The 27955-nt window shown below is 46.3% G+C and overlaps 1 pseudogene; it reads right to left on the minus strand.

Annotated features, from left to right (window-relative positions):
- Positions 1–622: 622 nt before the first annotated feature.
- On the minus strand, positions 623–27955 carry LOC140358830 (uncharacterized; annotated as a pseudogene).

A 27955-nucleotide genomic window follows, 5' to 3' on the forward strand; every position in this document is an offset into this window, starting at 1 on the left:
ACACAGAACAATGACACTAGTATTATACTGCAGAGGACACACACAGAACAATGACACTAGTATTATACTGCAGAGGACACACACAGAACAATGACACTAGTATTATACTGCAGAGGACACACACAGAACAATGACACTAGTATTATACTGCAGAGGACACACACAGAACAATGACACTAGTATTATACTGCAGAGGACACACACAGAACAATGACACTAGTATTATACTGCAGAGGACACACACAGAACAGTGACACTAGTATTATACTGCAGAGGACACACACAGAACAATGACACTAGTATTATACTGCAGAGGACACACACAGAACAGTGACACTAGTATTATACTGCAGAGGACACACACAGAACAGTGACACTAGTATCATACTGCAGAGGACACACACAGAACAATGACACTAGTATTATACTGCAGAGGACACACACAGAACAATGACACTAGTATTATACTGCAGAGGACACACACAGAACAATGACACTAGTATTATACTGCAGAGGACACACACAGAACAATGACACTAGTATTATACTGCAGAGGACACACACAGAACAATGACACTAGTATTATACTGCAGAGGACACACACAGAACAATGACACTAGTATTATACTGCAGAGGACACACACAGAACAATGACACTAGTATTATAGCCCTTTGAAGTTGACGCTCGGTTCCTGGTTCTCAGTTTATTAAGAGACATTTCTGTCATTTCAGCTCGTTCCTCGTTCCTCAGCTCGTGCAGGGTCTTCCTGTATTTAGACCTGCTCCTGCCATGACAGACAAACACATTTATGTTTATGTCATTTCATTCAAAAGAGAAACTTGAACTTACAGCATCTTCTGTCGCTTGTAGGACTTGAGCTTGTTCTGTAGTTTCTCCACCAGTTCTTGATGCGTTGGTTGGTCTTGTGGTCCTCCTCCGTCTGGAAGATCAGTTCTTTCACCCGACGCTCCCCTTTACGCAGGTGTTTGACTGTTTCACCGTGACGCTTCTGCTCCTGGTCCAACTCATTCTCCAACTCTTTAATCTACAGAAATCATATCTCATAAACCAAAGGAAACCAACATTTATACATTTAGTAAAGAGTCTAACCTTGGTTTCCAGTTTCTGGACGGTCCGTTTTCCTGCTTTCAGAGCCAGCTGCTCGGCCTCCTCTAGTTTCAGAGTCAGGTCTCGGAGAGTTTGCTCCTGGTTCTTCTTCACCTTCTCCAGGTGAAAGCTGTGGTCCTGCTCCTGACGGAGCTCCTCACACAGACGAATGGCCTTGATTCAAGAAGGAGAGTGGAACGTCCACAGCCATTTCATTGATTTACTTCATTACATTAAGAGATGCTTATACTAGAGATTCTGTAATAATAATAATAATAATAACTTTTATTTATATAGCGCTTTTCAGGGACCCAAAGACGCTGAACATAAAAAAAAGGGGGGGTATTTACAGACAGGGGGGACAACACGTACAGAACACATTAATATACCGATAAAATGAACAAGACAGAAGAAGTAGAGAGAAAAAGATGGGGATGTAACAGGGGGTAGAAGAGTAGGCAATGGGGTAGAGGAGGCTAGGGGTAGGGGAGGTCATAGGCTTGGGTGAAGAGGTATGTTTTTAGGCGGGATTTGAATGTTGTGAGTGAGGGAGAGTGGCGGACAGGTTGGGGGAGGGAGTTCCAGAGTCGGGGTGCTGTTCGGGAGAATGCTCTGTCGCCAAAAGTTTTGAGTCGGGATGTTGGTGCAGTCAGGGTGAGAGAGGAGGAGGATCGGAGAGCTCGGGAGGGGCGGTGGGGGATGAGGAGGTCAGACAGGTGGGGGGGGGGCAAGGTGGTGAAGAGCTTTGAAGGTGAGGAGGAGTATTTTAAAGTTTATGCGCTGCTTGATGGGGAGAGAGTGGAGAGAGCGGAGAACGGGAGTGATGTGATCATGGGACCGGGTGTGGGTGAGGAGGAGGGTGTGGGTGAGGAGGAGGGTGTGGGTGAGGAGGCGGGCAGCGGAGTTTTGGACCATTTGGAGTCTGTGGAGGGAATTTCTGTAGCTTAAGCGCTACATTCCAGCTAGCAATGGAATGTCAGAAGAACTTTATTAATTATTCAAATCACTCACATCAGTCACAGCCTTTTTGGCTCTTTCATCTGCAGCACGGAACTCAGAAATGAGCTCTTCATTCTCTGTGGACAGTTTAGTGAGATCTGCCTCCATTTTCCTCTTCAGGATGATCAGACTCAGACTCTAAAGAAAAGTCCACATTAAACACACACGATCTGGTGTGTCTTGTGTCTGAGCACTCACCTGCACGCTGCTCTCACTGAACCTCTCAGTGATGTCCTCCAGCTCCTGCTCCATCAGTCCTCTCAGACGCCTCCAGGCCTCCTCGCAGCTCCTCCAGCTCCTGCTCCATCAGTCCTCTCAGACGCCTCCAGGCCTCCTCGCAGCTCCTCCAGCTCCTGCTCCATCAGTCCTCTCAGACGCCTCCAGGCCTCCTCGCAGCTCCTCCAGCTCCTGCTCCATCAGTCCTCTCAGACGCCTCCAGGCCTCCTCGCAGCTCCTCCAGCTCCTGCTCCATCAGTCCTCTCAGACGCCTCCAGGCCTCCTCGCAGCTCCTCCTCGCAGCTCCTCCAGCTCCTGCTCCATCAGTCCTCTCAGACGCCTCCAGGCCTCCTCGCAGCTCCTCCTCGCAGCTCCTCCAGCTCCTGCTCCATCAGTCCTCTCAGATGCCTCCAGGCCTCCTCGCAGCTCCTCCTCGCAGCTCCTCCAGCTCCTGCTCCATCAGTCCTCTCAGACGCCTCCAGGCCTCCTCGCAGCTCCTCCAGCTCCTGCTCCATCAGTCCTCTCAGACGCCTCCAGGCCTCCTCGCAGCTCCTCCTCGCAGCTCCTCCAGCTCCTGCTCCATCAGTCCTCTCAGACGCCTCCAGGCCTCCTCGCAGCTCCTCCTCGCAGCTCCTCCAGCTCCTGCTCCATCAGTCCTCTCAGACGCCTCCAGGCCTCCTCGCAGCTCCTCCTCGCAGCTCCTCCAGCTCCTGCTCCATCAGTCCTCTCAGACGCCTCCAGGCCTCCTCGCAGCTCCTCCAGCTCCTGCTCCATCAGTCCTCTCAGACGCCTCCAGGCCTCCTCGCAGCTCCTCCTCGCAGCTCCTCCAGCTCCTGCTCCATCAGTCCTCTCAGACGCCTCCAGGCCTCCTCGCAGCTCCTCCTCGCAGCTCCTCCAGCTCCTGCTCCATCAGTCCTCTCAGACGCCTCCAGGCCTCCTCGCAGCTCCTCCTCGCAGCTCCTCCAGCTCCTGCTCCATCAGTCCTCTCAGACGCCTCCAGGCCTCCTCGCAGCTCCTCCTCGCAGCTCCTCCAGCTCCTGCTCCATCAGTCCTCTCAGACGCCTCCAGGCCTCCTCGCAGCTCCTCCAGCTCCTGCTCCATCAGTCCTCTCAGACGCCTCCAGGCCTCCTCGCAGCTCCTCCTCGCAGCTCCTCCAGCTCCTGCTCCATCAGTCCTCTCAGACGCCTCCAGGCCTCCTCGCAGCTCCTCCTCGCAGCTCCTCCAGCTCCTGCTCCATCAGTCCTCTCAGACGCCTCCAGGCCTCCTCGCAGCTCCTCCTCGCAGCTCCTCCAGCTCCTGCTCCATCAGTCCTCTCAGACGCCTCCAGGCCTCCTCGCAGCTCCTCCTCGCAGCTCCTCCAGCTCCTGCTCCATCAGTCCTCTCAGACGCCTCCAGGCCTCCTCGCAGCTCCTCCTCGCAGCTCCTCCAGCTCCTGCTCCATCAGTCCTCTCAGACGCCTCCAGGCCTCCTCGCAGCTCCTCCAGCTCCTGCTCCATCAGTCCTCTCAGACGCCTCCAGGCCTCCTCGCAGCTCCTCCTCGCAGCTCCTCCTCGCAGCTCCTCCAGCTCCGCCTGCATCAGACACAGCCGTCGCTCCTGGAGACTGTACTTCTCTCTCAGCTCATCGTGAAGACGAGCGTCCTCATCCATCTGCACCTTCAGTTCCTGCAAAGACACAGCTCAGGTTTATTCATACAATATAGTCATGTTTTGTACTTTATGCACACATTTATGAACATCTCTGGGACACAACAGCTTCATCTTACTTTGATCTGCTGCTGCAGCTTCTTTAGAGTTTTCACCAGTTCTGCATTGTTTCTGTTGGAATGTTCTAACTGAATCCTCCATCTCATTTAAATCTGTCTCCATTTTCTTCTTCATCCTCAGCGCCTCAGCGCGACCTTTGGCCTCTGCCTCCAGGCTGGCCTGGAGTGACTCAGCAGCTCGAGCGTGGTTCTTTCTAAACAAGTATAAGACGGGTCAATATTAGATCATATTAGATTAGTCTTTACTGTCCCTTTATTGTAGCCTTTATTTGACCCATCCTACAGTGCCACAGGGGCCTCTCCTTTGTAGCAGGGGCCTCTCCTCTGTAGCAGGGGCCTCTCCTCTGTAGCAGGGGCCTCTCCTCAGGAGCAGGGGCCTCTCCTCAGGAGCAGGGGCCTCTCCTCTGTAGCAGGGGCCTCTCCTTTGTAGCAGGGGCCTCTCCTCTGTAGCAGGGGCCTCTCCTCAGGAGCAGGGGCCTCTCCTCTGGAGCAGGGGCCTCTCCTCTGGAGCAGGGGCCTCTCCTCTGTAGCAGGGGCCTCTCCTCTGGAGCAGGGGCCTCTCCTCAGGAGCAGGGGCCTCTCCTTTGTAGCAGGGGCCTCTCCTCTGTAGCAGGGGCCTCTCCTCTGTAGCAGGGGCCTCTCCTCAGGAGCAGGGGCCTCTCCTCAGGAGCAGGGGCCTCTCCTCTGTAGCAGGGGCCTCTCCTTTGTAGCAGGGGCCTCTCCTCTGTAGCAGGGGCCTCTCCTCAGGAGCAGGGGCCTCTCCTCTGGAGCAGGGGCCTCTCCTCTGGAGCAGGGGCCTCTCCTCTGTAGCAGGGGCCTCTCCTCTGGAGCAGGGGCCTCTCCTCAGGAGCAGGGGCCTCTCCTCAGGAGCAGGGGCCTCTCCTCTGTAGCAGGGGCCTCTCCTCTCCTCTGTAGCAGGGGCCTCTCCTCTGTAGCAGGGGCCTCTCCTCTGGAGCAGGGGCCTCTCCTCTGGAGCAGGGGCCTCTCCTCAGGAGCAGGGGCCTCTCCTCTGGAGCAGGGGCCTCTCCTCAGGAGCAGGGGCCTCTCCTCAGGAGCAGGGGCCTCTCCTCTGTAGCAGGGGCCTCTCCTCTGGAGCAGGGGCCTCTCCTCTGTAGCAGGGGCCTCTCCTCTGTAGCAGGGGCCTCTCCTCTGTAGCAGGGGCCTCTCCTCAGGAGCAGGGGCCTCTCCTCAGGAGCAGGGGCCTCTCCTCAGGAGCAGGGGCCTCTCCTCTGTAGCAGGGGCCTCTCCTCTGTAGCAGGGGCCTCTCCTCAGGAGCAGGGGCCTCTCCTCTGTAGCAGGGGCCTCTCCTCAGGAGCAGGGGCCTCTCCTCTGGAGCAGGGGCCTCTCCTCTGTAGCAGGGGCCTCTCCTCTGGAGCAGGGGCCTCTCCTCAGGAGCAGGGGCCTCTCCTCAGGAGCAGGGGCCTCTCCTCTGTAGCAGGGGCCTCTCCTCTGGAGCAGGGGCCTCTCCTCTGTAGCAGGGGCCTCTCCTCTGTAGCAGGGGCCTCTCCTCTGTAGCAGGGGCCTCTCCTCAGGAGCAGGGGCCTCTCCTCAGGAGCAGGGGCCTCTCCTCAGGAGCAGGGGCCTCTCCTCTGTAGCAGGGGCCTCTCCTCTGTAGCAGGGGCCTCTCCTCAGGAGCAGGGGCCTCTCCTCTGTAGCAGGGGCCTCTCCTCAGGAGCAGGGGCCTCTCCTCAGGAGCAGGGGCCTCTCCTCTGTAGCAGGGGCCTCTCCTCTCCTCTGTAGCAGGGGCCTCTCCTCTGTAGCAGGGGCCTCTCCTCTGTAGCAGGGGCCTCTCCTCAGGAGCAGGGGCCTCTCCTCTGGAGCAGGGGCCTCTCCTCTGTAGCAGGGGCCTCTCCTCTGGAGCAGGGGCCTCTCCTCTGGAGCAGGGGCTCCAGTTGCACACGCACCAGTTTCCCCTCCTCGAACCACAACACAAATATGATAAATGACATGAATTATTAATAGGTCTAGACATGTTGTGTTTTTGCACCTCAAGACAAGCCTCAGCCTCCTCCAGAGACATGTGCAGCTCCTCTCGCTCCACCTCCACTTTCTTTTTGGCCTTCTGCAGCTCGTGGACGCTTCTGCTTCCTTCTCCAAGCTGGTCCACTAACTCCTTAATCTCCTCTGTGGATAAATCATGACTTATATGTTATAACCTTCTATTATACTTATTCACGTGTAATAACAGTGAGTACCTGAGAGGGATTTGTTCCCATGTGATCCAGGCTCTCCTCGTGAGCAGTCTTGAGTTTGTAGAGCTCAGTCATGTACAAGCGGCTCTCCAGCTCCAGCTGCAGCTCCTCCTTCTTCTGGTGCCACTCGGCCGCCATCTTGTCAGAATCTCTCTGTTTCTTATCGAGAGCGCTGCGGCAGCATTTGACTATTGCAACAAAATCATAACTACAACAACATTTATTCACATGTTAACAGAACGTCTTGGTCTTTGTACCTTCTCCAGGTCTATGGTGAGGTCCTCCACTTCACCGAGCAGTCTCTGTTTGACCTTGTCCAGACTGGCTGCTCAGCCTCCTGCAGACGCACTGCCAGTTTACGCCTAAACGTGTGAAAAAGAACAAAACAGTCCTATTACTGAAATGGTTAAATAATGCTTTGTTAAAGCATCACGTGTGGATCTGTGACTGCAGGGGCAGGATTCTATGTCTAAATGTGTCACTGTGCTAGAGAAGACTTTAAATATTTAATTTAATTTATTTAAAACAATTTATTATTCATTTCCCACAAAAAAACCTTACTATTGTACTTACCTGGTTTCCTCCAGCTCCTCAGTGCGATGGACAGCATCTGTCTCGTTTGGAGGTGCTGCAGCTCTGCTCTGACCTCAGACTCCTCCTCCAGCTGCTCTCTGAGCAGGGACAGGTCATGGCGAGCGTTGCCAGGCCGATCACTGCAGTGTTACTTTCCTACACATCAACAAGAAAGAGCTTTAAAAGGCAAAGTAATGCCAGATCCAGTGATACAGAGCCTTGTACCTTTCTCTCCTCGTCCAGCTGCCTCTTCTGCTCATCCACCTGTAAAGTGAGGCCTTCAGCCTGGTCACCTGGGTCAGCATCCTGCACCTCCCTGCTCAGATCGTTGTTCTCAGCTTCATGAGAGAAAGCATTAATGTAAAGATGAATCTATGATTACATTATTTTAATCATGATTTTTCCTTCACTTCACACATTTCTTTCTAGAGAACTTAAAATGTACAGGTTGTAATCTGTCTGTTCAGGATGTAGTACCTACATGAGACATGAGTACCACAAAGTTGATGTGCATTATATATATATAATAACATGTATTATATGTATATAAATGCTCTATACAACAGTTATACTGCATTCTGTTGGGAATCCCTTGCGGCAGATGCGGATGCCCTCCACAACCCGTCACAGCTGCTGCAGGACCAGATGATTGTCCATCACCCCTAAAGAGGACAGATTATGCTTTACTTGGGGTAATTATTCTCTGTGACATTTTATAACCCTGTCTGTCCGATTCTTTTTTATTGCAAACAAATATGGGCACGTGGGCAAGCATAGGTGGCAGGTGAAAACTGACTTTTTCTAATTTTCTTAACACTCAAGCCACGGATGCAGGATCGACAGGATCGATAGGATTGACAGGATCGACAGGATCGACAGGATCGACAGGATTGACAGGATCGACAGGATCGACAGGATCGACAGGATTGACAGGATCGACAGGATCGACAGGATCGACAGGATCGACAGGATCGACAGGATCATGTATGAAGAGGAACACATAAAATGCCCTATTTAACCACAAAAGAGACTTTGCCTATCACAATAATTACAATATGGTTATAATGGATGGGACATATATCTGGGGCTGTTTCTCAAATGTACATTTCTGGGGAATTTTTTTATGATTTTTGTAAGATTTGAGGTGTAGAGGGACCCATTACATACTTACTAACTAACTACATTAGTTATAGTATTTCCATGGATACTGTGTATCACGGTGAACTCGATATCAAGTGTGTAAAGTACTACATTCATGTACTCCTTCTGATATGTGTGCCTCGTGTAGAGAGCGGAGGGTTATTATGCCCTGTGCTCAGGTCATATCTCTTGATTGTGTAAATGTTTCATATTTTTCATTTTGCCCCTTGAGAAAATGGTCTGGATCTCAAAGAGTTCTCACCTGGTTAAATAAAGGTAAATAAATAAATAAAATACTGCAGAAGCGTTTCATTTTATGCTTTTTATACAACTATATAAGGGTTTACTGGGATCATCCTGCTTTAGGGTTATTACGTCATTAGAATTAAGGACTATTTACTATTATATTATCGCTCTTTGTGATATTTTCTACATTTGTTACCATGACAGCCATGACAAACGCAGCATTGTCATAGTATTATAGCAGAATTTCTGTAGTTTTTTTACCAGCCAATTACCGGTATTATATATATATATAAAGACTTATGGCAGTAAAATATGAAATACTATTCCAGCAATTTTAGCAACTCTTTTTTCGTGACCAGAGCTGGTCGTCAGCATTTTAGCCTTTGTCTGCCTAAACAATAAGTAAATTACATTACTAATGTATTGAGATGTATTTTTAAATGAACAATGGCATTATTAAGATCGAATAAAAATCAATCAATCAATTTGAACAGAAAATGGCTGTCACTTTATAACTATAATGCACGTTAATGATTAGAGCTGAAGAAAAGCAGTTCATGGAAGTGTGGGGAGCAGTGTAGGAATGTATGATATTGATTTTTGTCAGGTTCGACCGCAGACTCCCACTACAAGTTGTAACTAAAAGATGAAATTGGCCACAGAGGGACCAATCAAAAGTACATCAATGTGAAGCCGTTACTAATGGGTAATAATAAAACTGGCTTTGTGAGTTAACCACTGTGTTCTTATGTTTTCCCTTGTCCCTTGAAGCTTCACGCACATGACACTTCTGTCTCTGACCTGACCGCTTGAGCTCATCTGGCACGATGCAGCGGACACCGCGAGGAGCGGTGCTTGGCAGGGTGCTCATCAGCTCGTTCAACTGTTCCTGCAGCACAAACACAGCGGCTGTAGAAAGGTTTAAAGGAGAGGTGTGATGTTGACTCTCTTGTGTGCTCAGCTGCGTGTGCTCGGTGCCACAGGCGGGCGAGTGAATTACCCTGTAGAAGTTAGACACGGTTTGGAAAGAAGAGCCCTTCTTCTGTTTTCTGGTCCCGGCTGTGGCTTCCTCCTCTTTGAAGAGCAGAGCCAGCAGAGGCATGGACCACTTCTGGAACAGGCCCACCACTGTCTCATTCAGGGGGTCTTTGTTCTTCTCTAACCAGCCCGTAATGTTGTAGCCCACCTTGACAAGCACCACAAAGTATTTTAAGAAATGAGTTGCACATTTTGCAGTACAGCCAATTAGCACAACTGCACCAAAAACCTCCATTAATTAAGTGTAAATGATATTTCCTGTCTTATATAATGCTTCACCACCTGCTGTTGAAATACTGTTGCCCCATGATATTGAAGCATTGTCTTGTCAGTATAGTAAGAGTATAGTACAGTACAGTATAGTATAGTACTACAGTATAGTACTACAGTATAGTATAGTACTACAGTATAGTACTACAGTATAGTACTACAGTATAGTATAGTACTACAGTATAGTACTACAGTATAGTACTACAGTATAGTATAGTACTACAGTATAGTACTACAGTATAGTACTACAGTATAGTACTACAGTATAGTATAGTACTACAGTATAGTACTACAGTATAGTACTACAGTATAGTATAGTACTACAGTATAGTACAACAGTATAGTACTACAGTATAGTACTACAGTATAGTATAGTACTACAGTATAGTACTACAGTATAGTAGTACAGTATAGTATAGTACTACAGTATAGTACTACAGTATAGTACTACAGTATAGTACTACAGTATAGTATAGTACTACAGTATAGTACTACAGTATAGTATAGTACTACAGTATAGTACTACAGTATAGTACTACAGTATAGTACTACAGTATAGTATAGTACTACAGTATAGTACTACAGTATAGTATAGTACTACAGTATAGTACTACAGTATAGTACTACAGTATAGTACTACAGTATAGTATAGTACTACAGTATAGTACTACAGTATAGTATAGTACTACAGTATAGTACTACAGTATAGTACTACAGTATAGTACTACAGTATAGTATAGTACTACAGTATAGTACTACAGTATAGTACTACAGTATAGTATAGTACTACAGTATAGAACTACAGTATAGTATAGTACTACAGTATAGTACTACAGTATAGTATAGTACTACAGTATAGTACTACAGTATAGTATAGTACTACAGTATAGTACTACAGTATAGTACTACAGTATAGTACTACAGTATAGTATAGTACTACAGTATAGTACTACAGTATAGTACTACAGTATAGTACTACAGTATAGTACTACAGTATAGCACTACAGTATAGTATAGTACTACAGTATAGTACTACAGTATAGTATAGTACTACAGTATAGTACTACAGTATAGTACTACAGTATAGTACTACAGTATAGTATAGTACTACAGTATAGTACTACAGTATAGTACTACAGTATAGTATAGTACTACAGTATAGTACTACAGTATAGTATAGTACTACAGTATAGTACTACAGTATAGTACTACAGTATAGTATAGTACTACAGTATAGTTCTACAGTATAGTATAGTACTACAGTATAGTACTACAGTATAGTACTACAGTATAGTACTACAGTATAGTATAGTACTACAGTATAGTACTACAGTATAGCACTACAGTATAGCACTACAGTATAGTATAGTACTACAGTATAGTACTACAGTATAGTACTACAGTATAGTACTACAGTATAGTACTACAGTATAGTATAGTACTACAGTATAGTACTACAGTATAGTACTACAGTATAGCACTACAGTATAGTACTACAGTATAGTACTACAGTATAGTATAGTACTACAGTATAGTACTACAGTATAGTTCTACAGTATAGTACTACAGTATAGTATAGTACTACAGTATAGTACTACAGTATAGTACTACAGTATAGTACTACAGTATAGTATAGTACTACAGTATAGTACTACAGTATAGTACTACAGTATAGTACTACAGTATAGTACTACAGTATAGTATAGTACTACAGTATAGTACTACAGTATAGTTCTACAGTATAGTACTACAGTATAGTATAGTACTACAGTATAGTACTACAGTATAGTACTACAGTATAGTACTATAGTATAGTATAGTACTACAGTATAGTACTACAGTATAGTATAGTACTACAGTATAGTACTACAGTATAGTACTACAGTATAGTACTACAGTATAGTATAGTACTACAGTATAGTACTACAGTATAGTAATACAGTATAGTATAGTACTACAGTATAGTATAGTACTACAGTATAGTATAGTAAGGCAAGGCAAGGCAAGTTTATTTGTAGAGCACATTTCATACACAAGGCAATTCAAAGTGCTTCACAGCAGGAAAAATGCATTAAAATCACAAAGAAATTACAGAAATACAATAAAATTAACTAAATTAAAAATTATCAATCCAACTGATTTTCTAAACTAATAAAATCACAAACAAAAGAGAAGAGTGCAAAGAAAAAATCCTTTCAGTCATATGCGCAGCTAAACAAAACTGTTTTTAGCTTAGATTTGAACATTGTCAGAGTAGAACCTGTCTCACATCTTCAGGAAGAATGTTCCAGATTTTAGCTGCATAAAACTGAAACACAGATTCCCCATGTTTAGTCCTGACTCTGGCACCAGCAGGAGGCCGGTCCATGTTTAGTCCTGACTCTGGCACCAGCAGGAGGCCGGTCCATGTTCAGTCCTGACTCTGGCACCAGCAGGAGGCCGGTCCATGTTTAGTCCTGACTCTGGCACCAGCAGGAGGCCGGTCCATGTTTAGTCCTGACTCTGGCACCAGCAGGAGGCCGGTCCATGTTCAGTCCTGACTCTGGCACCAGCAGGAGGCCGGTCCATGTTTAGTCCTGACTCTGGCACCAGCAGGAGGCCGGTCCATGTTTAGTCCTGACTCTGGCACCAGCAGGAGGCCGGTCCATGTTCAGTCCTGACTCTGGCACCAGCAGGAGGCCGGTCCATGTTCAGTCCTGACTCTGGCACCAGCAGGAGGCCGGTCCATGTTTAGTCCTGACTCTGGCACCAGCAGGAGGCCGGTCCATGTTCAGTCCTGACTCTGGCACCAGCAGGAGGCCGGTCCATGTTCAGTCCTGACTCTGGCACCAGCAGGAGGTCGGTCCATGTTTAGTCCTGACTCTGGCACCAGCAGGAGGCCGGTCCATGTTCAGTCCTGACTCTGGCACCAGCAGGAGGCCGGTCCCTGAGGTCCTCAGAGTCCGAGATGGTTGATATGGCACTAACATATCCAAGATGTACTTTGGTGCTAGGCCATGGAGAGACTTGTACACAAGCAGAGCTGCTTTAAAGTCTCTTCTCTGGGCCACAGGGGGCAGTGCAGAGACCTGAGAACAGGACTAATGTGATGGTACTTCCTGGTTCTAGTCAGGACCCGAGCAGCAGCGTTCTGGATGTACAGCTCGTTTGGAGAGACCAGTGAGCGGCCGTTACAGTAGTCTAATCTACTGGAGACAAACGCATGGATAAGTCTCTCTAAATCTGGTTTTGACAGTATATTTTTGATTTTGGCAATGTTTTTTAGATGGTAAAAAGCTGCTGATGTTATTGATTTGACGTGGCTATTAAAGTTCAAGTCTGAGTCCATTATTACCCCCAGATTTCTAACTTGGTTTGTAGGTTTTAGAGCGAGACTCTGGAGGTGACCGCTAACACTTTCTCTTTGTTTCTGTGGGCCAAAAACGATTATTTCAGTCTTGTCTGAGTTCAGCTGGAGAAAGTTGTTTTGCATCCACACACTGATCTGTTGGATGCAGTGACAGAGTGAATCTACTGGTCCATAGTCACCTGCCGACAGTGAAACATAGATCTGAGTGTCGTCTGCATAATTGTGATAGGACACATTTTCACTGCGTATCAACTGACCTAACGGCAGCATGTAGAGGTTGAACAGAAGGGGACCCAGGACTGACCCTTGGGGCACTCCACAGGTCAGGGTCATGTGGTCTGAGACACAGCTACCAATTTCAACAAAGTACTTCCTATCTTCCAGATAGGACCTTAACCAGTTTAGGGCAGTGCCATTGATGCCCACCCAGTCCTCTAGTCTCTGTAAGAGGATCCCATGATCGACAGTGTCAAAAGCAGCACTCAGATCTAACAGAATTAAGACTGAGGCTTTGCCCGTGTCAGTGTTCAGGCGGATGTCATTTGTCACCTTGACAAGAGCAGTCTCAGTGCTGTGATGAGGTCTAAAACCTGACTGAAAAACATCAAATGAGTTGTTTATTAAGAGGAAATCTGTGAGCTGTTGGTAAACAACCTTTTCAAGCCCCAAAATGGTAGATTAGAGATGGGCCGGTAATGACTCAGTACTGCGGCATCAAGACTGCTCTTCTTTAGGAGAGGCTTTATGACCGCAGTTTTCAAAGACATTGGGAACGTTCCAGATTGAAGCGACATGTTAACTATGTGAGTGAATGGTGCTAACAAACTGTTCAGCACAGACTTTAGAAATTTGGTGGGTAACACATCAAGGCAGCATGTAGATGAACTCAGACTGGTGATGATCTCATGGACAGTTTTGTCAGTTACTGGTGCAAAGTGAGTTAGCTCTAAGTGTCTTGGTGGTTTTAGGGTAATTTTTTGCATTGTGGGATTTATATCATTTTTAATGCCCTGAACTTTGTCATTAAAGAATAATGCAAACTCATTACACTTGGATGTGGAAATGAGTTCTAACGGCAGCTGAGCTGGAGGGTTTGTTAATCTGTTTACTGTGGCAAACAGGACACGCGAGTTGTTGCTGCAGCTTCCAATTATTTCAGAAAAATATCTTTCCCTAGTTCTACATAAGATTAGGTTGTACATGTTCAGCTTTTCTTTGTAAATCTCTTTTTGAACCTGGCGCTTTGACTTGCGCCATTTCCGTTCGGCCCTGCGGCACTCCCTTTTCTGTGCCCTGACCGAATCATCATTTCTCCACGGCGCCTTCTGCTTATTTTTAACCATTTTAGCCTTTATAGGGGCGATGGTGTCCAGAACATTCAAAACACTAGATGTAACAGAGTTCAACAAATCATTTACATTAGAACATGAGACATTTTCAAAGTTTATCATTTCCATAAACAGTGCACCTGTGCCATCACTTATGTGTCTCCTCTGAACAACTGCAGGACCAACCGGAGGTTTGGGAGAAACAGACAGGTCAAAGAAGACACAGAAATGATCAGACAGAGCAACATCGATCACATTAACATTTGAAATATTTACCCCCTTTGTAATTATGAGATCTAGAGTGTGTCCTTTGCTGTGGGTGGGGCCTCTCACATGCTGAGTAAGACTGAAGGTTTCAAGGACAGCATCAAGCTCTTTAGCGTTTCTGTCACAAATATTATCAACATGCACATTGAAATCACCTGTAATGACCAAACCATCAAAGTCTGTGCATACGACTGAAAGCATCTCAGTAAAATCATCAATAAAACTTTGGCAGTGCTGGGGAGGCTTGTATAAAACAATGAAGAGAATGGATGGAGACCGTTTTAGCTCCATTTTAAAGGATACATACTCAAATGATGAAAACACCCCAAAAGACAACCTGCGGGTAATTATTTCATCTCTAAAGACAGCACAGACTCCACCCCCTTTTTTGTTTTCTCGTGTTTCAGATTCAAACTTAAAGTTGGGTGGAGCAGATTCTATCAGAACTACATTTCCTGTGTTTTTGTCAAGCCATGTTTCAGTTAAAAACATAAAATCAAGATTATAAGAAGAAATAAAATTATTAATTAAGAGAGATTTGTTACATAAGGATCTGACATTTAGCACAGCAAGTTTCAGACTAGTTTCAGTGGGACTGGGCTTTATCTTTTCACAGGGAATATGAATCGCATTTCTCAGATTGGGCCTGACTCGCATTTTGTTTTTCCATCTCTGTGATGATGTGACTACAGAAATAGCACTAGGGCGGGCTCTTTTTACATAGGGCCCCGGGTTGGTTTGATTTTTAATGTGACAATAAGTCCCGGCAACGCTGAGACCCAGTGCATCCTAGCTATGGGAGATACCAGGTGAAAGGCGAAGTTGGATGGGTGGTGGGGCTTTTGTAGCCAAGGAGAGTTTGGGACCAGGTGAGAGGCGAGGGGGGATGGGTGGTGGGGTTTTTGTTGGTGTAGTCGGCTTGTGCAGGGAAGACATAGCCCTTGCTATATTGGGCGTGAGTGGAGCCATCTTAATGCCTGATTTGATCAGACTTTCAAAATGGCTGGGAAGGCCCATGGGTGAGAGTGGAGATGAGAAGGAGAATGATGAATCTTTAGTGGGAGTAGATGTTGCAGGGGGAACCCAGGGCTGGTGTGAAGGCAGGGGCGATGACAGGGATGTTTTTGGGCTTGTCACAGATGGGTCCAAGGCCTTTGAAGATTGTTCCTTTGCTGGAGGCGGTTGAGGTGAATGTGGAGCAGCTGGAGCTGAATCCTTTGCTGGTGGTGGTGGAGCAGCTGCTGATGAATCCTTTGGTGGAGGCTGAGGTTGTGGTGCTTTTGATGTTGAAACATTGGCTCGGTCTCTGGCTGATGGAGCAGGAATTCTTCTCTCATTCCTCTCTTCTCTAACTATCTGCTCAGGACCCTGTCCAGGCCCAGTCCAATGCCTCAGAGCGTGGAGCAGGTTCTCTGTCAGCACCCTCACTCCACCTCTGCATAGGTGGGGGCCATTTCTCTTAAACAGGTCCTCTCGTTTCCAGAATAGATAGAAGTTCTCAATGTAGTGTAGTCCTCTCGGGGAACACTCTTTGGACAGCCATGTGTTCAGCTGAAGAAGCCGGCTAAACTTGTTTATCCTCCTGTCGATGTTTGGAAGAGGTCCACTTATGAATGTTTTGATTTCCATTTTATCAAGCACGTCGAATAACTTCAAGAAGTCTTTTTTCAAAACTTCAGTCTGTTCCCGCCGCATGTCCACTGCACCCACGTGCACAATCAGCTGTTTAGCTCCTCCATGCTTAGCCATAATATTTGGAAGGAGTGACGTTATCTCAGAAACAGTGGCGCTTGGAAAAGAATGTGTGTTTATCTTTTCATGCGTCACGTGACTTATCGCCCCGTCTCCTATCAAAACAATCCGTGTGACCTTGGCTCCTGGCACAGATCCTCCTCGCTGTATTTTGGCCACGTCATCTTTCCTTTTTTCATTTAATTCCATCTCTGAAAGTGGTAAAAATCTGTTGGTGAGCTGTATTTTAGGCGACTTAGACAGTTTTGGAAACGACACAGAGTCACTGCGGTTTAGGTTGAAAGTAGCAGTTTTTCTTGTAAAAAGTGTGCTCTTCTTACCGTCGGTTGACACAGGAATGGTATCGTGAAGAACTTTTTCAGATTCCAAAACAAATATCCGTGTTTTCAGCTCATTAATTTCTTGTTGATATTTCCGACAGCGTTCACAGTCTTTCTCCCTTCTTCTCCCGGACATGTCGCTGGCGTCAGATATGTCGTTAAAACTGGAAAAATGTTCTTAAAATCTTTGGTTTACTTGAAAAAGTCTAAAGCAAAAATGTTTGGAAGACAAAAACTGATTAAAAAGCAAAATAAATAAGGAAAACAGCGATAGCAAGCGGAGCGAGCAAAAAAGCGTGTGCACTCTTCGGAAGCAGAGGTAGTAGAGAGAGTATAGTACACAAACTTACTATTCTGAATCAGTTGCAGATGCTTCTCCTCCGCTGCACCGGCGTTTCCACGCCCGAACACCGGCTCCGCGCTCCCGCACCCGCCGCCCCGGAGGTCTGTACCTGGGCGAAGGTGTGGCCCCAGCCCGCCACAGGAGCAGACACGGAGAGCAGGGCACCGGCTCCACCCGGAGAAAAGCAGCCCCATACAACCAAGGTACAGCCCCGTTTCTCTGCTTTCCCCGCTCCACAGACGGGGGCGATCTGGTCACAAAACTGGACTCAAATGCGTCTTGATTGGGCTAGAGCAACGCCGGCGTCTGGTATGTGGACTGCCGCTTCTGTCCCAACGTCTTTGTTTTGTTAGTCGTTTCCATTGTTTTGTTTTGTTCCCGCGTCTCTGTGTTGTCTTCTGTCTACATCCCTGTTCCTTAACTTCATCGGACATTACTGCACCGTCCATCGCTCATCTCCTCCCTCACTCCTGGACTATCTACTGCCCTAGCCGCCAGCTAACAGCTGGCTTAACACCTGCTGAGGTCCGTCATGGTATCGCGGGGCCTCCCTGCCGTGCAGATAAGGTCTGGGGCAACCAACGCCACTCACTCCACCAGCTTCAACACCCGGTCCACTGCTGCTTTTTCACAACTCTCTGCCCACCAGCTTCTAGTTAACCAGCCTCTAGCCACCGCCAACATACTAACTGGATTACTCTCATCTGCTGCTACGTTCCATCGCCTCCTCGGACTATCACTCCCGCGCCTCCAGGCCACCGCTCCACCAACTTCTCGCCTACTCACCTACACCGCTGCTGACCTTCACCTCCTCAACCATAACCACTGTCTCCCAGCTGCTGCTGCCTCTGCAGCTAGCTCAGCTGGGATCCTTCGCCGGCCCCGCTACATCCACAGGGGCTCTGGTCTCTCCCATAACCAACACTCCAACGACGGCTCACCTATCCCCTCACTCTGGACTAGTTTTCGCCCCCCCGTCACCCCCACCTGCCGCACTGCCAACCTCAGCAACCTCCGCCCCCCCACCCCTGCGCCCCCATCCATCTCCGCGCCCCCATCCATCTCCCTTGCACTGCTGAACTGCCGCTCCCTCTCCAACAAATCACCTGTTATATCTGAACTGCTACTGGACAATAACATTGACCTGCTTCTCCTCTGTGAAACATGGCAACAGCCCCTGGACTTCTATGCTCTCAACCAAGCCACTCCCTCCAACTACACTTACACTGCCAAACCCCGCCTCTCCGGGCGTGGGGGAGGTCTTGCTGTTATTCATAAAAAATCTACATCCATCACTGAACTGAACCTCAACCTTCCATCCATCTCATCATTTGAATACCTCGCCTTCTCCCTCCCCAACTCTATCACCGCTATCCTGATCTATCGTCCCCCAAAGCCCCACCCCTCTTTCCTCACTGAATTGTCTGAACTCCTCACCATCGCATCCTCTCTCTCTGCCCGCCTCCTACTCACTGGTGACTTCAACATCCACATTGACTGCCCCAACGCCCCACTGACATCCGACTTCCTCTCTCTCCTGGACTGCTCCCATCTCACCCAACACATTGACTTCCCCACCCATACCAAAGGCCACACTCTGGACTTAGTCTGTTCCTCTCTCCTACCCATATCTAAGCCCCACCCCCTCCCCTTCCCACTCTCTGATCATCTCTGCATCCTTTTCTCCGCCCCCCTACCCTCGCCCCACAACCCCAAAAAACGCACCATCACCTACCGCAATATCAAGTCAGTCAACCCCCTCACGCTCTCCCAGCTCATATCCTCTGCTTTCCCCCCTGACTCCCCCCCCTCTTCCCCCGACGACTATGCTGTCATGCTCAACACCACCCTCTCCGACTCCCTTGACTCCCTAGCCCCCTGGAAAACCTCCTCCGTCTCATACATCAACCCCGCCCCCTGGTACACCCCTGAACTCCGCACCATGAAGCAGACTGGCCGCCAACTCGAACGACTCCTCAAAAGAACCCGCCTCACCGTCCACGCCGAAGCTTTCAAATTACACATCTCCTCCTACCGTGACGCTCTCCAAGCCGCCAAATCTGCCCACCTCTCCACCCTTATCAACAGCTCCCACCGGAGCCCTCGCACCCTGTTCTCCACCGTCAACAAGCTGCTCCAGCCACCGGACATCACTCCACCCTCCTCCCCTGACCTCTGCAACTCTTTCCTCCTTGCCTTCAATGACAAAATTTCCAAAATCAACAGCTCCATGACTGCCGTCTCCATTAACTCCATCACCACCCCCACCCCTGCCCCCCCTCCTCTCCCTGACCACCCACCCTTCCCTGCCCTCACCACCTTCTCCTCTGTTAACTCCTCTCATATCATAGACCTCATCACCGCTTCCAAAACCACCACCTGCTCTCTCGACCCCCTCCCAACGAATCTAACCAAGGCCTGCCTCCCTGCTCTCATCCCCCATCTCACCACCCTCTTCAACCAGTCTTTATCCCTCGGCCATGTTCCTTCCATCTACAAACTGGCCTCCATCACCCCCATCCTCAAAAAACCCACCCTAGACTCCGCCAACCTCTCCAACTACCGCCCCATCTCCAACCTGCTGTTCCTCTCAAAAACGCTGGAACGCATCGTCGCCGCCCAACTTCACACCCACCTCCAGTCAAACAACCTCTATGAACCCCTCCAATCTGGCTTCCGCCCACTTCACAGCACTGAAACAGCCCTGGTCAAAGTACTCAACGATCTCCTCACCTCTGCAGACTCCGGGGCCCTCAACATCCTGTTACTACTAGACCTCAGCGCAGCCTTTGACACTATAAACCATTCCATCCTCCTACAAAGGCTGCGCCAACTGGGTGTTGAGGGCTCTGCACTTGACTGGCTCACATCCTACCTCACCAACAGGCAAGAGTTCATTTCCCTCTCCGGTCACTCATCCACCCTCTCACCAGTAACGCAGGGGGTCCCCCAGGGCTCAGTCCTCGGCCCCCTCCTCTTCATCTGCTACATCTTCCCCCTTGGTCACATCCTCCGCCAACGCAACCTGGACTTTCACTGCTACGCTGACGACACCCAGATATACCTCACCACCAAATCCACCCAAAACCCTCCCCTCAGCCACATCCAAACCTGCATCTCTACAATAAAATCATGGCTCACTCTCAACTTCCTCAAACTGAACAGTGACAAAACAGAGCTCCTCCTCATTGGCACCAAATCCACTCTCAATAAAACTGGTCCCTTTTCACTCAGCATCGACACCTCGACCATCACCCCCTCTACCCTGGTACGCAATCTCGGTGTCATCATGGACCCCACCCTCTCCTTCACTCCCCATGTCAGCCACATCGTCAAGACCTCATACTTCCACCTCCGCCGCATCGCCAAAATCCGACACTGCCTCACCCTCCCCGCTGCTGAATCCCTCATCCACGCCTTCATCTCCTCCCGCCTCGACTACTGCAACTCCCTCCTCACTGGCATCTCCTCCCATTCCCTCCACAGACTCCAAATGGTCCAAAACTCCGCTGCCCGCCTCCTCACCCACACCCTCCTCACCCACACCCTCCTCCTCACCCACACCCGGTCCCATGATCACATCACTCCCGTTCTCCGCTCTCTCCACTTGCTCCCCATCAAGCAGCGCATAAACTTTAAAATACTCCTCCTCACCTTCAAAGCTCTTCACCACCTTGCCCCCCCCCCCCCCCCCCACCTGTCTGACCTCCTCATCCCCCACCGCCCCTCCCGAGCTCTCCGATCCTCCTCCTCTCTCACCCTGACTGCACCAACATCCCGACTCAAAACTTTTGGCGACAGAGCGTTCTCCCGAGCAGCACCCCGACTCTGGAACTCCCTCCCCCAACCTGTCCGCCACTCTCCCTCACTCACAACATTCAAATCCCGCCTAAAAACATACCTCTTCACCCAAGCCTATGACCTCCCCTACCCCTAGCCTCCTCTACCCCATTGCCTACTCTTCTACCCCCTGTTACATCCCCATCTTTTTCTCTCTACTTCTTCTGTCTTGTTCATTTTATCTGTATATTAATGTGTTCTGTACGTGTTGTCCCCCCTGTCTGTAAATACCCCCCCCCCCCTTTTTTTATGTTCAGCGTCTTTGGGTCACTGAAAAGCGCTATATAAATAAAAGTTATTATTATTAGGCCCGAGCGCCACAAGCTGGCGAGAGGCCTATTAATCTCGTAAGGCCGTGCAAAGCACGGCTGCGAAAGTGCGCTCGCCCACTTCCAAACACTCACTAACGCACTCCTCCACTCATGCACGCCCCTTGCATACTAATTAGTTGTAGGAGAATGGAACATTACCGTTGTAAACGGGCGAAGCCCGTGCAAAAGTTCGCACTAAACGAGCACTTTACATTGATCGAAAGTACCCGTCAGTGACCAGGGACCCACACCATGAGGTAGGAAAGCGCGAGCGCTTTCCGAAAATGTATAGTTTATGATATTTGAAAAATGGGAAACATTGTTTTCGCATCGGAATATTCTTCTTCTTCTCGGGACCAACCCCCCTATTTTTCAACCAGTGAACATTGACGAAAAGTCAAAAAAATTTACACACCTCTAAAAATCGTGCCTCCTTACATTCTGGCTATCTCCCTTTTCAAAAATTGGCGTGTCAGCGCCCCCAAATGTACCAAAAATGCATTAAGATAGAAAATGACCCAAAAAAAATCTTATCGTAGAATCATGAAATTTGGCGCAGAGGTAGATGGTGACAAGAGAAGTAAAAAATATTATTACGGCAACGCCGTCCGCCCAACCAAATGTCGGCCATATTGGTTCAAAAATGGCTAATTATGACTTGGGAGTTTTTCCAAACGTCGTACTTTTACAAACTCCTCCCAGGGCGTTGGCCCTAAAAAGCTGAAATTTGGTGAAAATGCTACTGAGGAGTGGGACATCAAAAGTTATTCAAATGACATTGATACCTCTCACGGTCTCTGAGCGGCGAAGCCGCAAACTGTAGCAAGAATTTCAGAAATCTCCCATATTTAAAATTTCTGCCGTTTGCGCAGATAAAGTCCGAATTGCGTCAAATTAGAATCAGTTGTTAAACTCTTTGCCCTAAACCTACTTGAAGTGAAATAAATTAATTTGGAGCCACAGCGCCCCCTACAGATTTTATATGGAGGTTAAATGTTTAGTTTTGCGAAATTATATGAAATTTGACACACAACTCAATTTTGGCCCCATCAAAAAAGTCAATGAGACCCATGTCATAATTGTTATGGCGTTGCCGTAACGATGACCGAAACCTCCCATGTTATTCCAATGGGGAAATCGCCGAAATAGTATAGTACTACAGTATAGTACTACAGTATAGTACTACAGTATAGTACTACAGTATAGTATAGTACTACAGTATAGTACTACAGTATAGTACTACAGTATAGTATAGTACTACAGTATAGTACTACAGTATAGTACTACAGTATAGTACTACAGTATAGTATAGTAGTACAGTATAGTACTACAGTATAGTACTACAGTATAGTATAGTACTACAGGATAGTACTACAGTATAGTACTACAGTATAGTACTACAGTATAGTATAGTACTACAGTATAGTACTACAGTATAGTATAGTACTACAGTATAGTACTACAGTATAGTACTACAGTATAGTATAGTACTACAGTATAGTACTACAGTATAGTACTACAGTATAGTATAGTACTACAGTATAGTACTACAGTATAGTATAGTACTACAGTATAGTACTACAGTATAGTATAGTACTACAGTATAGTACTACAGTATAGTATAGTACTACAGTATAGTACTACAGTATAGTATAGTACTACAGTATAGTACTACAGTATAGTACTACAGTATAGTATAGTACTACAGTATAGTACTACAGTATAGTACTACAGTATAGTATAGTACTACAGTATAGTACTACAGTATAGTATAGTACTACAGTATAGTACTACAGTATAGTACTACAGTATAGTACTACAGTATAGTATAGTACTACAGTATAGTACTACAGTATAGTACTACAGTATAGTATAGTACTACAGTATAGTACTACAGTATAGTACTACAGTATAGTACTACAGTATAGTATAGTAGTACAGTATAGTACTACAGTATAGTACTACAGTATAGTATAGTACTACAGGATAGTACTACAGTATAGTACTACAGTATAGTACTACAGTATAGTATAGTACTACAGTATAGTACTACAGTATAGTATAGTACTACAGTATAGTACTACAGTATAGTATAGTACTACAGTATAGTACTACAGTATAGTACTACAGTATAGTATAGTACTACAGTATAGTACTACAGTATAGTACTACAGTATAGTATAGTACTACAGTATAGTACTACAGTATAGTATAGTACTACAGTATAGTATTACAGTATAGTATTACAGTATAGTATAGTACTACAGTATAGTACTACAGTATAGTACTACAGTATAGTATAGTACTACAGTATAGTACTACAGTATAGTATAGTACTACAGTATAGTACTACAGTATAGTACTACAGTATAGTATAGTACTACAGTATAGTATAGTACTACAGTATAGTACTACAGTATAGTATAGTACTACAGTATAGTACTACAGTATAGTACTACAGTATAGTATAGTACTACAGTATAGTACTACAGTATAGTATAGTACTACAGTATAGTACTACAGTATAGTACTACAGTATAGTATAGTACTACAGTATAGTACTACAGTATAGTATAGTACTACAGTATAGTATTACAGTATAGTATAGTACTACAGTATAGTACTACAGTATAGTACTACAGTATAGTATAGTACTACAGTATAGTACTACAGTATTGTATAGTACTACAGTATAGTACTACAGTATAGTACTACAGTATAGTACTACAGTATAGTATAGTACTACAGTATAGTACTACAGTATAGTACTACAGTATAGTATAGTACTACAGTATAGTATAGTACTACAGTATAGTACTACAGTATAGTACTACAGTATAGTACTACAGTATAGTATAGTACTACAGTATAGTACTACAGTATAGTACTACAGTATAGTATAGTACTACAGTATAGTATAGTACTACAGTATAGTACTACAGTATAGTACTACAGTATAGTACTACAGTATAGTATAGTACTACAGTATAGTATAGTACTACAGTATAGTACTACAGTATAGTACTACAGTATAGTATAGTACTACAGTATAGTATAGTACTACAGTATAGTACTACAGTATAGTACTACAGTATAGTATAGTACTACAGTATAGTATAGTACTACAGTATAGTACTACAGTATAGTACTACAGTATAGTATAGTACTACAGTATAGTATAGTACTACAGTATAGTACTACAGTATAGTACTACAGTATAGTATAGTACTACAGTATAGTACTACAGTATAGTACTACAGTATAGTATAGTACTACAGTATAGTACTACAGTATAGTACTACAGTATAGTATAGTACTACAGTATAGTATAGTACTACAGTATAGTATAGTACTACAGTATAGTATAGTACTACAGTATAGTACTACAGTATAGTACTACAGTATAGTATAGTACTACAGTATAGTATAGTACTACAGTATAGTACTACAGTATAGTATAGTACTACAGTATAGTACTACAGTATAGTATAGTACTACAGTATAGTACTACAGTATAGTATAGTACTACAGTATAGTACTACAGTATAGTATAGTACTACAGTATAGTACTACAGTATAGTATAGTACTACAGTATAGCACTATGACTCACTGTAGTGCACCAGTTCAAAATGGGCTTCTGTTCCTTTAGGCTTGAGGAAGTTTGCAGATTTGCCCAGGTGGTTGTCATGGAGAGCTGCTTTGAAGGTCGTGTCAGTCGCCTTAGGAAACACACACTGCTCTTCTAGGATGGAGACGATCCCCATGGGCTGAGGATGTAGAATAGACATCAAAATGTTAATAAACTGTTGTAAATGAATCCATAGTATGTGTTTGTGCTGAACCTTCTCCAGCAGCTCAATGCACGCCTGCAGATCCAGACCCAAGTCAATGAAGACCCAGTCGATGCCTCCTTCTTGTGCTCCTCCTGCTCCAGCACCAACATGTGGTGGTTAAAGAACTGCTGCAGCTTCTCGTTGGTGAAGTTAATGCAGAGTTAAACGTGTTTATTTATGCGGAGCAACAAATTGGGGGAAAGAATGACTAAATAAGTGTCTTACATCAAATATCTCAAACCCTGCGAAGTCCAGCACTCCTATGAAGTACTGCCTCTGCAGCTTCGTGTCCAGGGTTTTATTGATGCGGGTCACCATCCATTTAAACATTCTGTCGTAGATGGCTTAGTAGTCCTGATATGTTTGGGATCAATACACGCGTTTATGTCATGTAATATTTCACTAAAACACACAGGAAAAGACACTGTTTTGACTAACCTTTGGTCACAAACTCACCCTGGGTCGTGTTAAACCTTTTTGCAGATCACCTGAGTTAATGGCCATGAGGTGAGCAACTCTGTCAGCCACTAGACAAAGAGAGGATTTGAAACTAAAATATTGTGTTGCAGCAGGTGTAAAAAGAAGATCTTGGTACACTGATTATGACAGAACAAGTCAAAAAGCAGGAGAAGCAGTTTCTACCCTCTGTAGAGTCCACGTCAGCCTGCTCCTCTCTGGAGTTCTGTTTGAACCTCATGTTGCAGAAGTGCATTATGCCTCCGGTCAGCTTGTACACGCTCATCTTCTCATCGTGAGTGAAGCCCAGCACATCAAAAGCTTCCTTTAGCCACACGGGAAAAGAGGACAGAAAAAACACTGAGCTGCTCGGTGCTGATATGACACAGCTCAACAAGACGTCAGGTCATGAGTCATTAAGACTGGCACAATAAAAAGATCTGGGAGGAGAGAAAGACTTGTCTCTTGCATCAGTGAGGAGCAGTTCATCCCCGTCGTCCAGGTTGTCCCCCACAGTGACCCCCTGACACACGCACACATACTGCTTTGAGTCAGGCCTCTGCAATAAGGAAAGAGAAGGATAATAACCCACTGGCTTTGTTCACTCACAACTGTGAATATGTTATACACGTCATCGCACCGAGGTGTTCTGGCCTCCTCCCTGACAGGAGCTGGTAGTAGATGTGGTAACCTCTCTCTGTGGACTGCTGTGATGTCACTCGAGATTTCTCCAACAGATCTAAAAAAGACACAATGAAAAACATACACAAAATGTTTGTTGTTTTAATGAATTCACATTTCATAATTCTCTAGAAACCCTGTGAATTAGAAATATCATAATCCGCACATGTACCATAAGAACCTCTAAGACAGTTATGATCATACAAAGCGTGAGGAGTTGTTGTTCCTGATGTTGTTCCTGATGGTCTTGGCGTTCCCAAACGCCTCCAGCACTGGGTCGGCCTGAATGATCTGATCCTCCAGTGAGCCCTGAGGAGACATCTGTGTCATGGATCAGAATCTAAATACTTTAAAGTCATATTCAACATTGTACATTATATACTATTGTGAGCATAAATGTCTAAATACTAATACACATGCCGTGGAATCGGAAACTTTGCTCCCAGATGCTCCAACATTGGCAAAATACTAGATGACCTTCTTGGTGTTCTCCGTTTTACCTGCACCAGATTCTCCACTAAAAAAGCAGAAAGTTATTACACATGGTATTAAAAAACCACAACATGAATAAGATTGTAGACCAATGCAATAGAAATATGGAGCTCAAAATGTGGAACTAATACAAACACTGGCCAATATATTGGTGTGCTTATTTGTCTTTCCCCATAATCAATAACTTGGCTCCCAAAACTTGACATAGATTAGGCTGTGATAAGATGTACTCACGTGATCAGCGTGGACTGATTTCCATGCTCTGTAATGAGAGGACATGAGGAGGGCAGCGTGAGAGGGACTGAGCAGATCAGAGCGCTGCAGGATGTGCTCGCTCCTGTGCTGAGCGCCGCTGCTGTCAGCGCTCTCAGCCGCACAGACAGCTGCCCGCTTCCCCCTCACTCCACATCATGGCTTCAAAGTGTTTTCTAGTCCCTGAACAAATCATCACACACCCTGCAACTGCCCCGCTCCCTCCTCCCGGTACAACTGTGTAACGGCTGTCTGACCAGTCCCCTTTTGCCTCCACCTCGCTGATTCAAATGATTCCCCTCTCCCGTGGACAGTGCATTCGACCCGGTCCGGCATGTCGTGGTGGGCGTTATCGGAGACTGAGAAGAGATGAGGAGGACCTTCAGTGCGTTTCTTCCCCTTGTACAACTGGGCCACTTTAGCTCCGTAGATGGGCAGCCACTTGTACTTGGGTCGATGGTCAGGCAGAAAAGGCCTGAATACGTCTGCAATAGAGAGAAAGGAGAGTCTAATGGACTTCTTGGACTCTGTGTGTGGTTAAATAAAGGCATGTTCCCATTTATAAGATCTCAACTGTGATGGAATATGTCTTTTTTTTTGGGAATCATTTGTCTTTGTCCATCGCGTTCTATCTTTAGCCTTTGGGACAATATGCGTCACCTTAGATGATAGGTTTCTCCTGAAATATGCCATTACGCTGGATATTTTAGAGGTGACTAAATTTATAACCATCATAACGTCAAGGCTGCGGCGTCTTACAGCTCTTGCATCACAAGATCTGGTGTATTCAGGGATGTTGCATGTGTTACGTCTCTAAGCGCACTCACATAGATCCTCATGCTGACGTAGCGGCTGCGCAGGTTCTCCAGAACACTGGCTTCATTGAGGAACGTGAGGTTGGCCATGTCGCTGGCCTGGTAGAACTTAGTGGGGTTCATTTGGTGGATGTCCTCCTTCTTCACAACCACCGTGGTCTACACAAGAGCAGGTACAGCAGCATCAGCAGAACGTCGTCTACAAAAAGAGGAAAGTGAAATGTGTCTGTGTGTGTTCTCCCCGTCTTCAGATTATTATTATTATTATTATTAGTATTCATGGCATCCAGGCGCTCCTTCTCCGAGGGCACCAGGAATGGCATGGGGTCCACGTCGTCCCCACATTCCCCTTTGTATCCGCCTGGCAT

Source organism: Eucyclogobius newberryi, unplaced genomic scaffold (genome assembly GCF_026437365.1).
Source record: "Eucyclogobius newberryi isolate DKJ021-1_F unplaced genomic scaffold, fEucNew1.0.hap1 SCAF_13, whole genome shotgun sequence".
In the NCBI taxonomy this organism is placed as follows: Eukaryota; Metazoa; Chordata; class Actinopteri; order Gobiiformes; family Gobiidae; genus Eucyclogobius; species Eucyclogobius newberryi.